We start from the raw sequence: 16007 nt of genomic DNA, 5'->3' as shown, positions 1-16007 counted from the left end.
TCCTCCACTTCCCCTTTGGTAATCATGTTTCTTTTCTATGTCTGTGAGTCTATTTATGTTTGTAAATAAGTTCATTTGTATCATTTTTTTAGACTCCACTTATAATCAATATCATATGATATTTGTCTTTGTCTGACTTGCTTCACTTAGTTTGATAATCTCTGGTCCATCCACGTTACTGAAAATGGCATTATTTCATTCTTTTTTAAATTCCATTGTGTATATATACCACATCTTGTTTAAATTTGTGGTAGGCACTGTGAATTTGATCTTGTAGGTAATTCACTCCTTTAAGGGTTTTCAAGATAGGAAATAGAGTGACTTATTCTACTTTAAAAAATCATTTTTTCATATAGTGGATTACAGACTCTTCAAAGAAATTTATAAACAAAAAAAAATATCTTATCTGTGATCCCTTCCCAAGTAATTTTATAAGCAAATAGCCTGGAACTGTGAACCCAGGAGCATCTCCTGCCGGGGGAGTGCCGATGGTTTCACTGGACCCTCCCAAGTCAGGCTGCGGTACCCAGCGCTGCTCAAGGAGGAGATGCACAGTCTGTGCAGATTCACTGACAGCTGTTCTGGAACCTCTAGCTAGGAGTTTCTCAAAGCTCAGGTCCACTCCCTTCAGCATATAATTTGAGAGCATCCTATTTATCAAAATCTAAAATGGCAGGAGAAGACAGGATCCACCGTAGTATTGGAATAAAGGTATTCATTCAACGCATTCTTCCATTCACCCAAAATGCCTTTGCTTCTTGAGAAAGATTTCGGTTATTTTGTTATGATTGTGATCCATTTTCAAGTGCACTTGGGGGCAGCTGGAAACATTTGCTACTAAGTGCTGATCAATGTCATAAGAAAATTGTGGAACATCTCTTACAAAATTGCGGTCATCTTCTTTGACAGCTTTAGCAGAAAGAGTGGAAAATTGCAGAAAATTGTAAAAAAAAAAAAAGCAGTTAAAATGGTTTACACTTACTGACAACCTCTACCTCAAACTCTGCTGTTTATCATTTATTTAATTTAATCTATGATTTTAGCTACTAGTTTAAATTTCACTTTCGATTTTCTCCCTTGTGTTAAGACTCCCTTGCCTCCTGCATCTGGCAACCCAGCAGTGAGCATATACTCATTCCTGATTACCAGGCACCTGGGCAGTTACATATTCAGGTCTCCAGCTCTAAATGGGGATGAGTGCTTATTAAAGACTGCCGTTTTATGCACGCATTTTATGATTATTCTCCTTTGATTAAATTGCAAACATTCCAAACTTTTTATTGCTGACAATCTGACCTTCTTTTTAAATTAACTACAGATGTTTGGTTTATACTAATCAATAAGAACTGTTAGCTTCAATATTTGTACACACACAAAAAAACCTTTTTAACCTATAGGAAAGTTTGAACTATTATTTGAGAGTTTTTAAAAATAATAATGCAATAGGATCAAGGCTCTGATTTTTGTAATAAAACTCCTTTCTCCTCTCTGGACTTAGAATTGTAATGGTTTTGTCCACTTATTTGCCTCAATCAAATATGACCTTGCATTACCTCTTATTTTCTTGTCTACTTGTCCAAATATTGTGTCATAAGTATTCTTACCACAAGTAAACTGTAAGCTCCCAGAAAGTATGAAATGTATACCATTTTTTTTCTAGCTCCCCAAACCCCCAGAAAACCTCATATGTTACTTGGCATATTCTACGTTAAAAATGTTCCATCAGGATTAAATATTTTGAGGAGAAATTTGCCTCTACTCTTTTAGTACATTTAATACACAACTCAGGAAAGTAGATTTACTTATTACGTTTCTTTCTCTTGTAGTTCATATTCTCATTTGCTTTGAGGCTTTTCAACTTTGTGTGAGTGAGGAGGAGCCCAATTACTCCCACAAATAATGGGAAAGTAGATTGAGGAAAAAATTATATTTTCCAGTACATAAATGGGGGTCATCTGCCTTAAAGAGTTACCTATAACAAATTTTAAATAATTGATATAATGCAGTGTAGAAAAATAGACAGAATTTGCAGCAACATGGATGGACCTAGAGATTGTCATACTGAGTGAAGTAAGTTAGAGAAAGACAAATATCATTATATGTGGAGTTTAAAAAAAAAGGATACAAATGAACTTATTTACAAAACAGAAATAGAGTCACAGATGTAGAAAACAAACATGGTTACCGGGGGTAAGGGGGGAGGAATAAATTGGGAGATTAGGATTGACATATACACACTACTATATATAAAATAGATAACTCATAAGAACCTGCTGTATAGCACAGGGAATTCTACTCAATACTCTGTAATGACCTATATGGGAAAAGAATCTAAAAAACTGTGGATACATGTATATGTATGACTGAGTCACTTTGCTGTGCACCTGAAACTAACACAACATTGTAAATTAGCTATATGCCAATAAAAAATTTTTTAAAATAAATTAAAAATAAATAAAACATTAAAAAAATAGGCAGAAACATAGGTAAGTGAGAGATGATGTGAAGGTTATTATTAAAAATGGAGCAGAAGAGTCTAGAAAGAGAAGAAAAGAGAGAAAGGAAAATAATTCATTCTGGCAAGAAATGACTTCAAGGCTGACTTTTATAGGAAAGCAGTACGTTTAGAAACAAACCGGAGGAAATTGAAAGTGATCTTTGATCATTTAGAGAGTAGATGCCAACAAAATGTTCCTTCTAAAGGAAGTAGTCATAGTAAGGAAAAAATCATCACCTTAACCCTAAAGCTAAAAAACTAGAACTTATAAATTATGAATACTGCCTTATAAATCAGTCAGGGATATTAGAGCACTAAGAGAACTATACAGGTGAAACAAAATATATATTGAAAAGGAGCTAATGTTACTCCTGAGAGAAAAGTCAAAACAAAAACAAAAAACAGGGACTTCACTGGTGGCACGGTGGTTAAGAATTCGCCTGCCAGTGCAGGGGGCACGGGTTCGAGCCCTGGTCCGGGAAGATCCCACATGCCGGGAAGCAACTAAGCCCGTGTGCCACAACTACTGAGCCTGCGCTCTAGAGCCCGCGAGCCACAACTAGTGAGCCCACGTGACTACAGCCCGTGCTCCGCAACAAGAGAAGCCACCGCAATGAGAAGCCTGCAATGAGATGATTTGAGTTTGAATGAATAAGTCAGTAATTCTTTTCTGCGCCTATATTAAATTTATATGGAAAATAGGTGGATAGGAAATTATGTATCCTTTTGTGATCTCTGAGAAGGTTTTATAGCTATTCTTTTCAGTTGTTTCCTCATAATTTTGAATGATTCTGTATTCTCAAGATGTACTTCCCATAACCATTTATGTCAATAACTCAGGATTTTCCTGTCAAAGGTGAAATATCTGATTTTGTGAAAGCTGTTGTAACAATTGGCTAAAGATATCAACAAATGCCAAAATATCTTGAAGACAATGGTTTCAAATAATATGTTGAATGTTATCCCAACAAGAGCAAGGGTGCAAGTGAACAAATTAATTGATGTAAGCTTAGTGCAAAAGATAAAATTTTGAAATTATATGTATGCTTAGGGATATCTTAACATGTGGGAAGAGTATTTTGAAGGTGCTTTTCTTTTTTAATAATTGGATATATTTTTATTTAGTTCTGTACTGGTATGAAATGAGAAGCCCTATGATTGTATAGCATCTAAAGTTCACAAAACATTCAAAAGTACCAAATAGAAACTATTTTTATCTTACAAAAATGTTTATAGTAGAAAGGTACTCTGAAAGAAGCAAAAAAAAAGTTACCTGTGAAAATATTTTAGCTAAAATATTTATACATTTTAATGTAAAAAATAAAATTGAATATACTTTCTGTCCAGCAGAATTTGCCCCTATAGAAAGATAATTTCTCAATTAAAAATGCGATATGTAGGGCTTCCCTGGTGGCGCAGTGGTTGGGAATCTGTCTGCCAATGCAGGGGACACGGGTTCGAGCCCTGGTCTGGGAAGATCCCACATGCCATGGAGCAAATGGGCCCGTGAGCCACAATTACTGAGCCTGCGCGTCTGGAGCCTGTGCTCCGCAACAAGAGAGGCCGCGATAGTGAGAGGCCCGCGCACCGTGATGAAGAGTGGCCCCCGCTTGCCACAACTGGAGAAAGCCCTCGCACAGAAACGAAGATCCAACACAGCCATTAATAAAACTAAAATAAAGCACACCTAGTATAGTGTAATTTAAAAAAAAAATGCGATATGTAGAGAAGAGTCAATTAAATCTATCAACAGCAGAGTATGCAAGTGGAAATACAAAAAACTAAAAAGTTTCTGCACACCAAAGGAAACCATCAACAAAATGAAAAGGCAGCCTACTGAATGGGAGAAAATACTTGCAAATCATATATCTGATAAGGGGTTAATATCTAAAATATATAACAAACTCATGCAACTCAAGAGCAAAAAAAAAAAATTCAATTAAAAAATGGGCAGAGGATCTGAATGGGCATTTTTCCAAAGAAGACATTGAGATGGCCAACGGACACATAAAAAGATACTCAACATCACTAATAATCAAGGAAATGCAAATCAAAACCACAATGAGATATCGCCTCACACTTGTCAGGATAGCTATTATCAAAAAGACAAGAGTTAACAAGTGTTGGAGAAAAGGGAACTGTCGTGCACTGCTGGTGGGAAAGTAAATTGGTACAGCCACTATGGAGAACAGTATGGAAGTTCCAAAGAAAATTAAAAATACTACCATACAATCCAGAAATTCCACTTCTGGGTACATATACACAGAAAACAAAAACACTAAGTTGAAAAGATAGCTATCTGAAGCCCAATGTCCACTGCAGCATTATTTACAATAGCCAAAACATGTAAGCAACCTATGTGTCCATCAATGGATGAATAAAGGAGATGTGGTATAAATATATACAATGGAATATTATTCAGTCATAAAAAAGAAGGAACTCTTGCCATTTATGACAACACAGTTGGACATTTAGGGTATTATGCTTAGTAAAATATGTCAGAGAAAGATAAATACTATATGATCTCACTCATATGTGGAATCTAAAGAAAAAAAAAAAAAGCAATTCACAGAATCAGAGAATGTATTGGTGGTTGCCAGGGGTGTGGGGTATGGGTTGGGCAAAATGGGTGAAGGGAGTCAAAAGGTACAAACTGCCAGTTATAGAATAAGTAAGTCATAGGAATGTAATGTATAGCATGGTGATTCTATTCTAGTTAATAATACTCTAGTGTATATTTGAAAGTTGCTAAGACAATAGATCTTAAAAGTTCCCATCAAAAGAAAAAAATTTGTAACTATGTGTGGTGATGGAGGTAAATGACTTGTGGTGATGATTTAGATACACAGGCAAATACCAAATCATTTTGTTATATATGAAATCAATATAATGTTATATGTCCATTAGATCTCAATAAACATTTGTAATTAAATAAAAAGAAAGTATCAACCATTTCAAAGTTTTTAACCATAAATTGCCTCCTGGAAGAAAATAGCTGACAACGTTACGAAAAAAAAAATTATTCCCATCTCCTGAGGATGATGTTCTCCTGAGAAAGCACTTGGTACGTGGCAGCCCTGGGGAGTTGCCATGTGTGGGTACTCTCTTGTTCTTTTGTACTTTCAGCTAAACAGGAATGGCTTTTTCTTTCCCTACGGGTCCTGCTTTGCCCCCTGGAACAGAGATGTTGTAGCCATTTGACTAGTATTCTCACTTCCATTCTACCAAGCAGAGCCAGCAGAGTTTACAGTCCACACGTAATCACTCCTGCAGCAGCCACTCAATATAGCTTTTTTTTTTCCTCCCTGAGGTCTGTATGCTCCTTGCAGGCAGTTTAAGGGGGCACCACACGTAAGATGGAGTCTGCAGAGAAGGGCCCTTTTTCACCATGCTTCGCACCTCCACATTTTTGATAGCATGTAGCCTAGGCTTTGACCTGTTTATTTTTTTTTAATCTAATTCTGAAACTCAAAAAAATGTCCTTTTTTGGGTGACATTTATCCTAAATTTAGTTTTTTCATCTCCTATTAAATTGTCTGTCAACAAAAGATAATTTTGTCCTGACATATTCCTAAGAATGATCCTAAACCCAAGGCAGAGGACTTCTACAAAAAATATCATTCTTTCCCCTACCTTCTCACAAAATTTTACCTGGAGAACAAGAAGGTAATGGAAAGGAAAGAGGGCCAAAAGGGCTTTTTGATTGCTCTTGGGTGACAAAAGATGTGCCCCTATATGGATTACAGTTGGGTCCAAGCACTTTCCTGACTTGTAGGCAGATGAAAGATAGTATGAGGTCTCCTCAGGAAATATTGAGGTGGCAGTGGTCTGAAAGACTGATTTATCTTGGGTGGTCTGATTAAAGTTCTCCCCATTCATTTGAAGGCAGCTGTGACAAAAGAAATGAATGCTAGAAGCCTGGCCTATCAGTCCCAGGTGTCAGATCATCCTCACTTCCAAATCTCTTGGAAGAATATTCCTACCCATCTTCTCAGGATTCTGAGCCCCACGCTGTGACAAATGGCTCTACCATAGTATTAAATATAATTTTTTCTCATCACTATTTCAGCATTTACCCTATCTGTAACTAGTTAAACTCATTCCTTTTTTTACTATCAACTTAGACTTCTTACAGAGATGAACTTATGGCTATATACATGTATATGTGTTTAACTTTTTACTTTATAATTTCCATTTGCAGAGATATATACTTAAAAGTTTAACAGAACTTCTAAAGTTCTGTAGAGCGTGAGGCGACTTTCTACTTTGGACACATGGAATAAGAAAGAGGTCCTTGGAAGGGGACAAATGGAAAGAAGAGAATGCACTCAAGCCCACTAATGATGACAGGGAAGGATTGTGATTCTGCTCAGAGAGGAAGATGGGATGGGAGCGGGGACATCTAGAAAGAGTCTTCACATGTACAGATTGGACAGTAAGTAAATGGGTCCCTCTTTTCTACATATTATTCTCAATCTTATCAATAAAAGACTATACCTCACATTTATTTTTAATGCATTTTTAATCAGATTGTTTCTATAGACACAGATCCCAGAGATGTCCCTGACTATATAGGTCAAGTGTCCTCTTGCTTCATATGATCTACAATCGTATTACTTTATTCATACAAGTCTTCATTTTATTTTATTCATACAAATTTTGATGCTTATAAGGATTTTAATAAACCGTTCCTCTCAGTTTTAGGCTCCCATCCTAAATCTAATGGGTGGGGGGCGAGATGCATAGGGTACAGTAATTTATCATCTTTCACTCCTGATCCACCAACAACATCCTGGGTCTTACCTCCTCCCCAGAGATAATATGTATCTGTTCATGGCCATAGTGTAAATGTCAATGAGTATATCAGCTAGATGGTGGCATGGAGGAAAGAGTGTAATTTTCCCCCCATCAGACTAGATATGCCTAATATGGAATTAAAGATCTAACTAGATGATATGACCAAAGGAGTTCATCTAAAAGTATCCTTTACCTCAAAATCCCATCGTTTTGTCCCAAATTTTATTGGCGTCTTTTCTGGGTAGTTAATTTAAAGCTCATGTTAAATCATGTGTTGTATGGGTGTATTAGTTAAGGAAATGCTCACTAGGTGCTCTAACAGATAAACCCCCAAATATTAGTGGCTCAACACTAACAACTTATAAATGACAACTGTTCATTCCTCACTTGTATAAGAGTCCCTGATATGTTACTGGTTGGTAAGTTTCCCACAATCAAGTAGGACCCAGGTTGGCAGATGTTCTTATCTTTATAATATGGTTTTGAAGGTTATCTTGGGAGTGTGTTCCAGACTGCAAATGGAGGGAGGGAGGGAGAGAGAGAAGAGAGAGGAGAGAGGAGGAGATATTATGGGCAAGGCCTGTGAGTGGTAGATATAGTTTCTTCCTATATTCCTTGAGTCAGAACTCAGTAGCATGGCCATAACTCCCGCAACTGCATTCCCAGGAGGAAGGCAAATAGGTTTGATAAATGTTATTTTTCTCTGCCACAATGGAAAAGGTAAGAGAGAGTCGTTCATACAAATGCTACCAGAGGTAGGGTTTGCAAGAAAGTAGGTCTGAAGATAGAAGTTTTGTAGGATACTTGGGAAAGTGATCTTCCACCAAGAAAAAAATTTCCCATCCTCCTATGACACATCTAATGGGGAACAACATAAAGATAACGAACAGCTAAGACAGAGGAAGAAGATGGCAAAATCAAAGAGGAAGAATGGAGATAGGCACAGGAAGTTTTCCTGAGGACAACTGTTTCCACTTTGCTACATGCTCTGTGCTCTCCCTTCTATACAGAAGGTGTAAGAATCCCAAATGATGGTGAACGCCTGTGTGATAAAAGTCAATGCTTCCTAAAATGGAGAAAAAGGATCAGAATTAAGACTCGTCACTGACAAGAGTTACCAGAAGCACTTAGAATGAGCCAGACACTGTTAAGTGTTTTGCTTGTATTAGTGTTTTTTAACTTTCACAACAACCTTATGAAGTACTGTAGTTCTATTTAGATCACTTCTACAAAAATTAAAATTGAAATTCAGAACTAAAGTGGCTTGTATAACATCATACAACAGAAAGTACTGAAGCTAGGACTAAATCCCATGTTAGTTTTACTGCAAAACCTTGTTCTTCTTCTGGTGATATTGGGAAGACTGAAGGTATCGTACTTTAATATGATCAATAACATGATATACACCTCACTGGGAAAAGAATAGACTGTTATTTATCAGAAGAAAGCTATTTGCCTTAAGAAAGAAATGTTAAAAATGTTAATAGGTTGTATTCAGTAAAAACCAAAGTACTGATTACAAGTATAGTTTATTTTGAGAAAATTTTTGAGGAAATAGAAATATTCAAGTACAATAACAAAACCAGGAAAGTTTTAGAAAAATCCAATGTATTAAAATACATTCTACCCTTAGAAACTTGAAGTCCTTTCCCTTTGTCTGGTCACTTCTTTACAAATTTATTGTTCTTTCATTAAGGTGCTATATGAGTCCAGATTCTAACCACTCCTTTGAGTTACACATCACTGAGTATTCTTCACATTTGAGTATGATGTTCTGGTCTAACCTTCATTTGCAATCATTTGTTTCTGACTTCACTTGGTTTACAAATTTTCTGGACATTATTGCCACAGGATTAACATCTTCGTAAGCATTTCGTTAAATACTTGAGCTTGGCTGCTTCAAGAAGTGAGCACGTAGTTTTACAATGTGTTAGGCACAGATAATGAGTTTTTAATTGTGAATATACTTATTGGAGGCAAAGGAAGTATTAACTGTGTTCTCATGGGTCAGTAATTGCAAATTGAGGAAGGCTTTCCCTAATCCTCTCTTCTCATGCTATTTTATTTCTCCTGTTTTTCTCTTGCCTCTTCCCGATTCCTGGATCTGTCTCCAGCTCTCCCCTGACAGCTGTGCCAACAACTGGAAACTCAGCTAACTCTACTCCAGTGCCCCCATCCTGTTGACCTTTTCTGGCTCTTTCTCATTTCAAAAGTGGCCTACACTCAAAGCAATTAAGTTCTCTAAAAATGCATGACTATAAACACTTGCTGTGCTTTTGCTGCTTCTCAGTAGAGGAACTAATGACCATGTCTGTTGGTTTAAAGTGTGACAGGGGTATATGCAGAGAAAAGCACACATGGCAAACCTCTTCATGGTAGGTTTGCTTTTGAACTGTGCCCAGACCATCTCACAACAGCTCAGCTGGAGTAAATATCTCTTTCATAAATGTTGTCCATAATCCCTGTCTCCACCTCCACAAATTCCAACCTCTTCTCAACCTCCATTTCCACCACCCCTCTCCCCTGCCCCCAAGTCAACAAGAACTTGCTAGGTTCTTAAATCCAAAAGACACTTTTTGCTTTTCATTTTAAAATGCTCTGCAGCATTTGATACTATCATCCCCTCCTTCTGAAAACAATCACCATCAAATATTGTGCCCTACAATACTTTTTCCTTTAAAATTGTGAAATAATGAAAATTGCAAAAAAAGTTTAAATGACACTATGATGAACACCTATGAGGCCACCACCTTAACTCAAGAAAGTTAAAACTTAACAAATACAGTTCAAACTTCCCACGCATTTCCTGACTGCAAGCCTCTCTCTCTCTCTCCATTCCCCAAACCCTCAATATGGTCACTATTGTCTATCTTCATTTTCTCAACTTGGATCACATGCGTATGTATCCTTAAATAATTTATACTGTTGATTTGCATTTATTTAAATTTTCTATGAATGGAGCTAAACTGTATCTACAGCAGTTTTTGTTTTATTGTTACTGTTTTTTAAGTTAAATGTTGTTTGTCAGATTTATTCATATTGCTTTGTATAGCTACAGATCACTTCTTTTTATAGTACATTCATTGTTTAAATCTACTACTGCTGACTGCCCAAAAGACCACCAGAAAAACTTGCTAATCAAGTAAAGTTTATTAGACTTACTGTAGTAAAGCAGAAACAACACTGACAATTTTAAAATTATTTCAGAAGGGACAAACCAGGGAGAATATTTATGCAGTTTGAAGTACTGCGCTAGGTGATTTTAAGGTGGGCCTTACAAGGAAGGAAACAGTTTGAGACTGAACAGGATTTATGGTATTATGTCTTTGGAATAAGGGTTTTGAAGATCTTTCTCAGTCTGATAGTCTTGAGATGATAGGAGAATTATTAGTTTGTAAATTAGGCTATTGTAGATTGTGCATAGGCTTATTTCCAGGAGCAAGTATTTCTTGGAACAAGCTAACTTACTTTGCTTTTTCTCAGTATTGTTTAACACAGGACCATTGTTAACATGGCTCAATTTTATTTAACTATGGGGCAGAAAAGGATTGTTTAACACAACATGATGTAATTGTGTTTAAATTCTTCCCACAAATTTTAAAAATCCATTTTCTCTGTCAACTGTTTTCAATGCTACTATGAACGATGCTATAATACCCCTTTTTAATATTAAAAAACCTAAAGTGTAATAGATGGTTATAAGGAATGTGCATTTTAGAATTTACTAGACAATGAAACTTTGCTCTACAAATACACTGTTGTAAGTTAAATTCCCACCAGAACCTTATGAGAATTCTTTGTCCACACTCTTGCCAGTACTTACAACTGTTAGATTTTTAAAATTTTCCCCAAATTTAAATGATACCATGGTTCAGGTTGCTTTTTGTAGTCACTACTTGGTTTGCTTTCTGTCAGTTGCTGTTCCTATCTTTTATCCACTTTTCTACTGAATCTATATTTTTCTATATTGACTTTAGATGCTCTGGAGTTTCATGTAAACCATTTTTTTAAAATGATTATATGCATTGCAAATATTTTATCTCAGTTTTCGGCTTGTCTTTTCTTTCTCCATTTTATATATTTAGTTTCCTATAAAGATTTTTTTTAATGTAGTAAGATTCATCAATCTTTTCATTATAGCTTATAATTTTTGTCCCATTCAAGATATATTTCCCTGCTAGGAAGTCATCAAGATGTCTTCCTGCGTTATTTTTTTCTCCTCGTTTTACAGGTTGGCTTTAAACATTTAGATCTTCAATTAACCAGGAATTAATTTTTGTACTTGGTGTTAGTCAGAAACGAATTTCATTTTTTACTCTACGTGGATGACTCGTTTTCACAGCATAATAGAGAACTTTTCAACTTTCTATCACATATCAAACTTGCAAATATGGGTTGTCTACTCCAGGCTCTAAATTCTATTCCACTGCGCTATTTGTCTATTCCAGAACCAATGCCATCCTTTCTTAGTGTAGTGTGATGATATTTGAGACTTGGAGAAGCAAATTTTCCTATCCAGTTCTTTTTTCTTCAAAGGTGTCTTTCCCCCCACTTTTTCTCTTCCACAGAATTGTGGAGTCACCTGTCAAGCTCTACTGAAAAAACAAACCAACAAAAACAAACAAGAAACAAATTTTAAAATCCCATTGCCATTTTAATTGGAACTGTGTTGACTCTAGGTCATTTGGGGAAGAATGGGGATTTTAAAAATGATATCCAAACTTTCTATTCATGAAGATAGAATCTCTTGCTCCTTGTTTGTAGCTTTCTAAATGTTATTGTGACTATGGAAATGCACTTCTCTGATCTCTTACTGTAGAAAGCATAGTGGATGGATGAAGGCCCTGGTTGACATCTCTCTGGATCTATCACCAAGTTCAGGCAGGTGATGTTGCACTTGTTCAAGGTTGCTCCCAGCCAGTGATGGAGCACACAGGGTACTAAATTCAGGCCCAGTCCTCCTTAATTCAAGTCTCCTCTGACGGGTAACTTTGACTCAGGGACTCCCCATTGGCTTGGCAGAAACTTTCTTAGGACTGCTTTATGGTCCTCTCCTACCCAAGCCTCCTTCCTTCCCTCATTTCTTCCCCAAGTATCAAACCTACATCACAGTCTAAGGCTTACTCTTCTTTCCCCTTTATCCTCCAGATGTTCCCTCTAATCAATCTATTTCATTGCTAATTACATCTAGGTGCCTGCCTCTTGCAGCACCCAAACACAGTGATTTTTCAAAGTTATTTCCAGACTTTTATGAGATTTTTTTAGTAAACATTTAAGATTTAAAAATCATACTTCTTGATTGCTATTGGGGGTAGAGATATTGAACATAGGGACTAGAATATATATCTTTGAGGACTTGCCTAATTCATGCTATTCCCTACCCAACAGATGTAGAAAAGCAGCAGCAAGAGTACACCATGTTCAGCAACCTGTAGGTCTGTGGAACCACATTGGCCATCTTCTACCAACCCCTCATAGCTAAGACTGAGGTTGCAGGGATAATAAAGGGAAAAGAGCAGAATTCTTGACCCCTTCCTGCGGGAAGAGACTAAGGAACAAGAATCGCAGAGCGGCAGAGCTCAGGGACGGCACATGAACCTGGTTCTGTAAACCTGAAACTGAAAAAACAGAGTTCTAGACCCAGTCTTGGCTTCTCAACCTCTCAGCTTCTGTTTGGGGATGTTGTTATAGTGAGACAGGTCCTATGGCTTCCATCTCTGAGATTTGGGAGATGGTACTTCAACAATACCCAGTTGCCTAGACAAGAAACCATTGCCGGGTAACACAGCCCAGGAGGCACCTCCTATCAATGGACCCCTAAGTAATGAAGACCACTTGCTAAGGGCTTGGCAGAGAAATAGTGGACGAGTTTATCCATAAATCCAGGAGGGAAGTCCAGAATGAGTCATCTCCTCTTCTGACAAAACAGCCTTTAGTTTGAAAACCAATCTAACCTTGAGGCAGGATGTTCTGAAACAACCTACAGGCAGAAGAATAGAAAATTCTCTTGGAATTCAGCTGCTCCTCTGTTAGGTGAGGCTGGGACATGGCAGCAATGCCACATCCTTGGCTGCTCTGGGCACTTTGCCTACAGTGCTCCTTGCTGCAGAGTTCAGCAGATCGTCACGTCCCAAGGCTGAATGCTAGGACCCCAAATTGCGTGCCCTCCTTCGGGTGATTAAGCTCATCCCACTTGGATGCTGCCCCAACTTTGCAGGCTCCTAGGTGGAGAGTCTCTGTTTTCTTTCATTCCATTGTTAACATCAGTTTGAGTTTCAATAGACCCTATCCTTTTGTTTACCTTTTGGTCCGGAAGCCTCAATCCTATTATTTACCAGCAAATACAGCGATCACTGGTCTGCTTTTCCAAGGACTGAGCCAGACTAGTGATAACATTAAGTGAGGCTTCCAGTGAGCTAGAAGATGACCATCGTTCTTTATGATAATTCTTATTACATGACTATGAGAGATAAGACAGCGAGTCTAAGGAAGGTTGAGTACTTTGCCTAAGGTTACATGTAAACTTGTAAAATGCAGAGTTAGGATTTGAACCCAGGATTCCTGGACTTCGGATTCTGTGCCCTTTCCATGGTGCATTTTCACCTACCGTGCTATGCACTTCAGTTCCCCATCTCTGTGTTCAATCTCCAGACTTGGTCATCTTATTGCATCTTTTTAGATGCCTCAGTGCAAAGTGTGTAATTAAACCTTGACAGCTCTCTCAGTCGGGTCTCCCCTTGGTCTCACTGTGTCCAGGGAAAACGGGGGTGTTATCCCTCACCATCTCCTACTACTCTACTTTATGGATAAATCCTTAGAAATTATAAATGTTGAGAAATCATGTTTTTTCTATTATAAAATTTTGTTATTTCTAATCCCTTCTATCTATTTCCATTGATAAAAGCTACTGATTCTCAGATGCCATTTTTATTATTATCTGAGAGAGTACTCAGCTAAAGAAAATGTTTTAAACTAATTTATTATATTTTCTAAGTTGTAAATTGCTTTCCATTAGCTTTAATTTATGAAAATATGCTATGAGAAGTCAGAAAATGTTGAATACGCACTGGCACCAACACTCAGGGAAGGTTATGCCTCAGCTAAGGAGATGCTTAAGTCATTTAAAGGCTTATTTCAAAGTTCAAAAATAAAATTATTACTGCAGAGCCATCAACACAGTGCTTAGATAAAGGATATGATGGGAAAGCAACGAGTGATACTTTACATGAACAAATACCTTCTTATGGTCTATTAACGGTTCTGTGCTTGAACTAGTAGTTACTGCCATTAGCTTCTAAATGGAGCATTGTTGAGAAGCACTGGACTGTGATATTATGAATGATGTCGCCAGTAGAACAAAGTGATTAAAGAGTTGAACTATTTTCAAATGATAGCTGGAGAGATACTACGGGATCAATGAGTTTGGTGTATAGGAAAGACAGGGAGTTGGGTGGGGAGCTCCATCCTTTTCAAATGCTGACTAGGATATGTAGAGGGCTGATATTTTGGTTGGATCCAATTAATAAGTCACAGAACCAGAAATCAGGATGGCTGGGGTTGTGATTTTCATGGACTCTCTTAATATACACAGGGGTACATTAGGGTTGACAGGACAAGAAAACCCAGCTGACGGAAAGGGAGAGTGTGCTGACATGGACTAAATGGGACCATAAGACCCCAGCAAGCAGAGCAGAGACCCTGTAGTCCTCCAGGCCAGTGGGGGGCGCCTGTGATAATCAGGCACTGAGAAAGACATCCAGTCATTTGGCCAGCTTATGTAGTAGAAGCAATAAGAAAGCCTCTTGTTGGAGGTACAAGGACGCTCAGCATTCTCAGGAAACAGGATGGATACCAGGATTATGACTATGCTTGTCATCGGAGATCACACCTGCTGGTGGGAACTGGGTTTCCAGTGTGTTCAGTCTTATTGCAAGAACCGGCCAGACTGAGTCATTAAGTATTGAATAACAGAGCCTGTTTATTTGCTACAGCCTTCTAGAGATTATGAATAATAAACTCAGTACATCTATAACCGTGGTAATTCTGCCTGTCCACCTCTTATTTACCAATTATATTTTATTCATTTTTTGGCCCCATAGTAGCTAGATAAATGCTTGCCTAGTTTGAGTTCTTAGAAAATGCATGGTGGTGTTTTCTCTTTGAAACTAACCTATAAGGTAAGGAAGAAAATGGTTTCAGTAGCTTGTAACAGGTCCTCTTAGAGAGAAGTAAAACTATTAGGTCAATGTTTGTCGGTAGATTTAGGGGAGGAAAGTAAGACTCCTTAGTCAAGGACATACACAATGAGAAAAAGCAAGATGAAGATCTGTGATGCACAAGCAATTAATAGGCATTGGATGCTGGGCTAGAGCCTAAGAAGAATGAGAAAGAATTGAGGAAACAGGTAGGTATCTGAGAAGCAAAGGGGAAGTAAGATTGTTCAATGAGACATTCCTGATGGTAGGGCTTCAACAACAGGGATGCTTAATATTTGGTCCTGTATTGTTAACATTATTGGGAATTTTATCTGATTCTTTGAATCCTCAGGCTTTTTGTATGTTTTATTTTGGACATAGAGGAATTCGAATGGTGTCCATAATGAGGCAATGCAGAAAAAGAAATACACTCTTGAAACACTAAGCTGAACCCTAAATTTAACTTAGAAGAAGCAGGCATGGGAATCCCAGGTTGACCAGGTGAAGCATCAGTTCTA

The sequence above is a fragment of the Balaenoptera ricei genome, chromosome 21 (genome assembly GCF_028023285.1).
Source record: "Balaenoptera ricei isolate mBalRic1 chromosome 21, mBalRic1.hap2, whole genome shotgun sequence".
Lineage (NCBI taxonomy): Eukaryota > Metazoa > Chordata > Mammalia > Artiodactyla > Balaenopteridae > Balaenoptera > Balaenoptera ricei.
Note: the sequence above shows the minus strand (reverse complement) of the source record.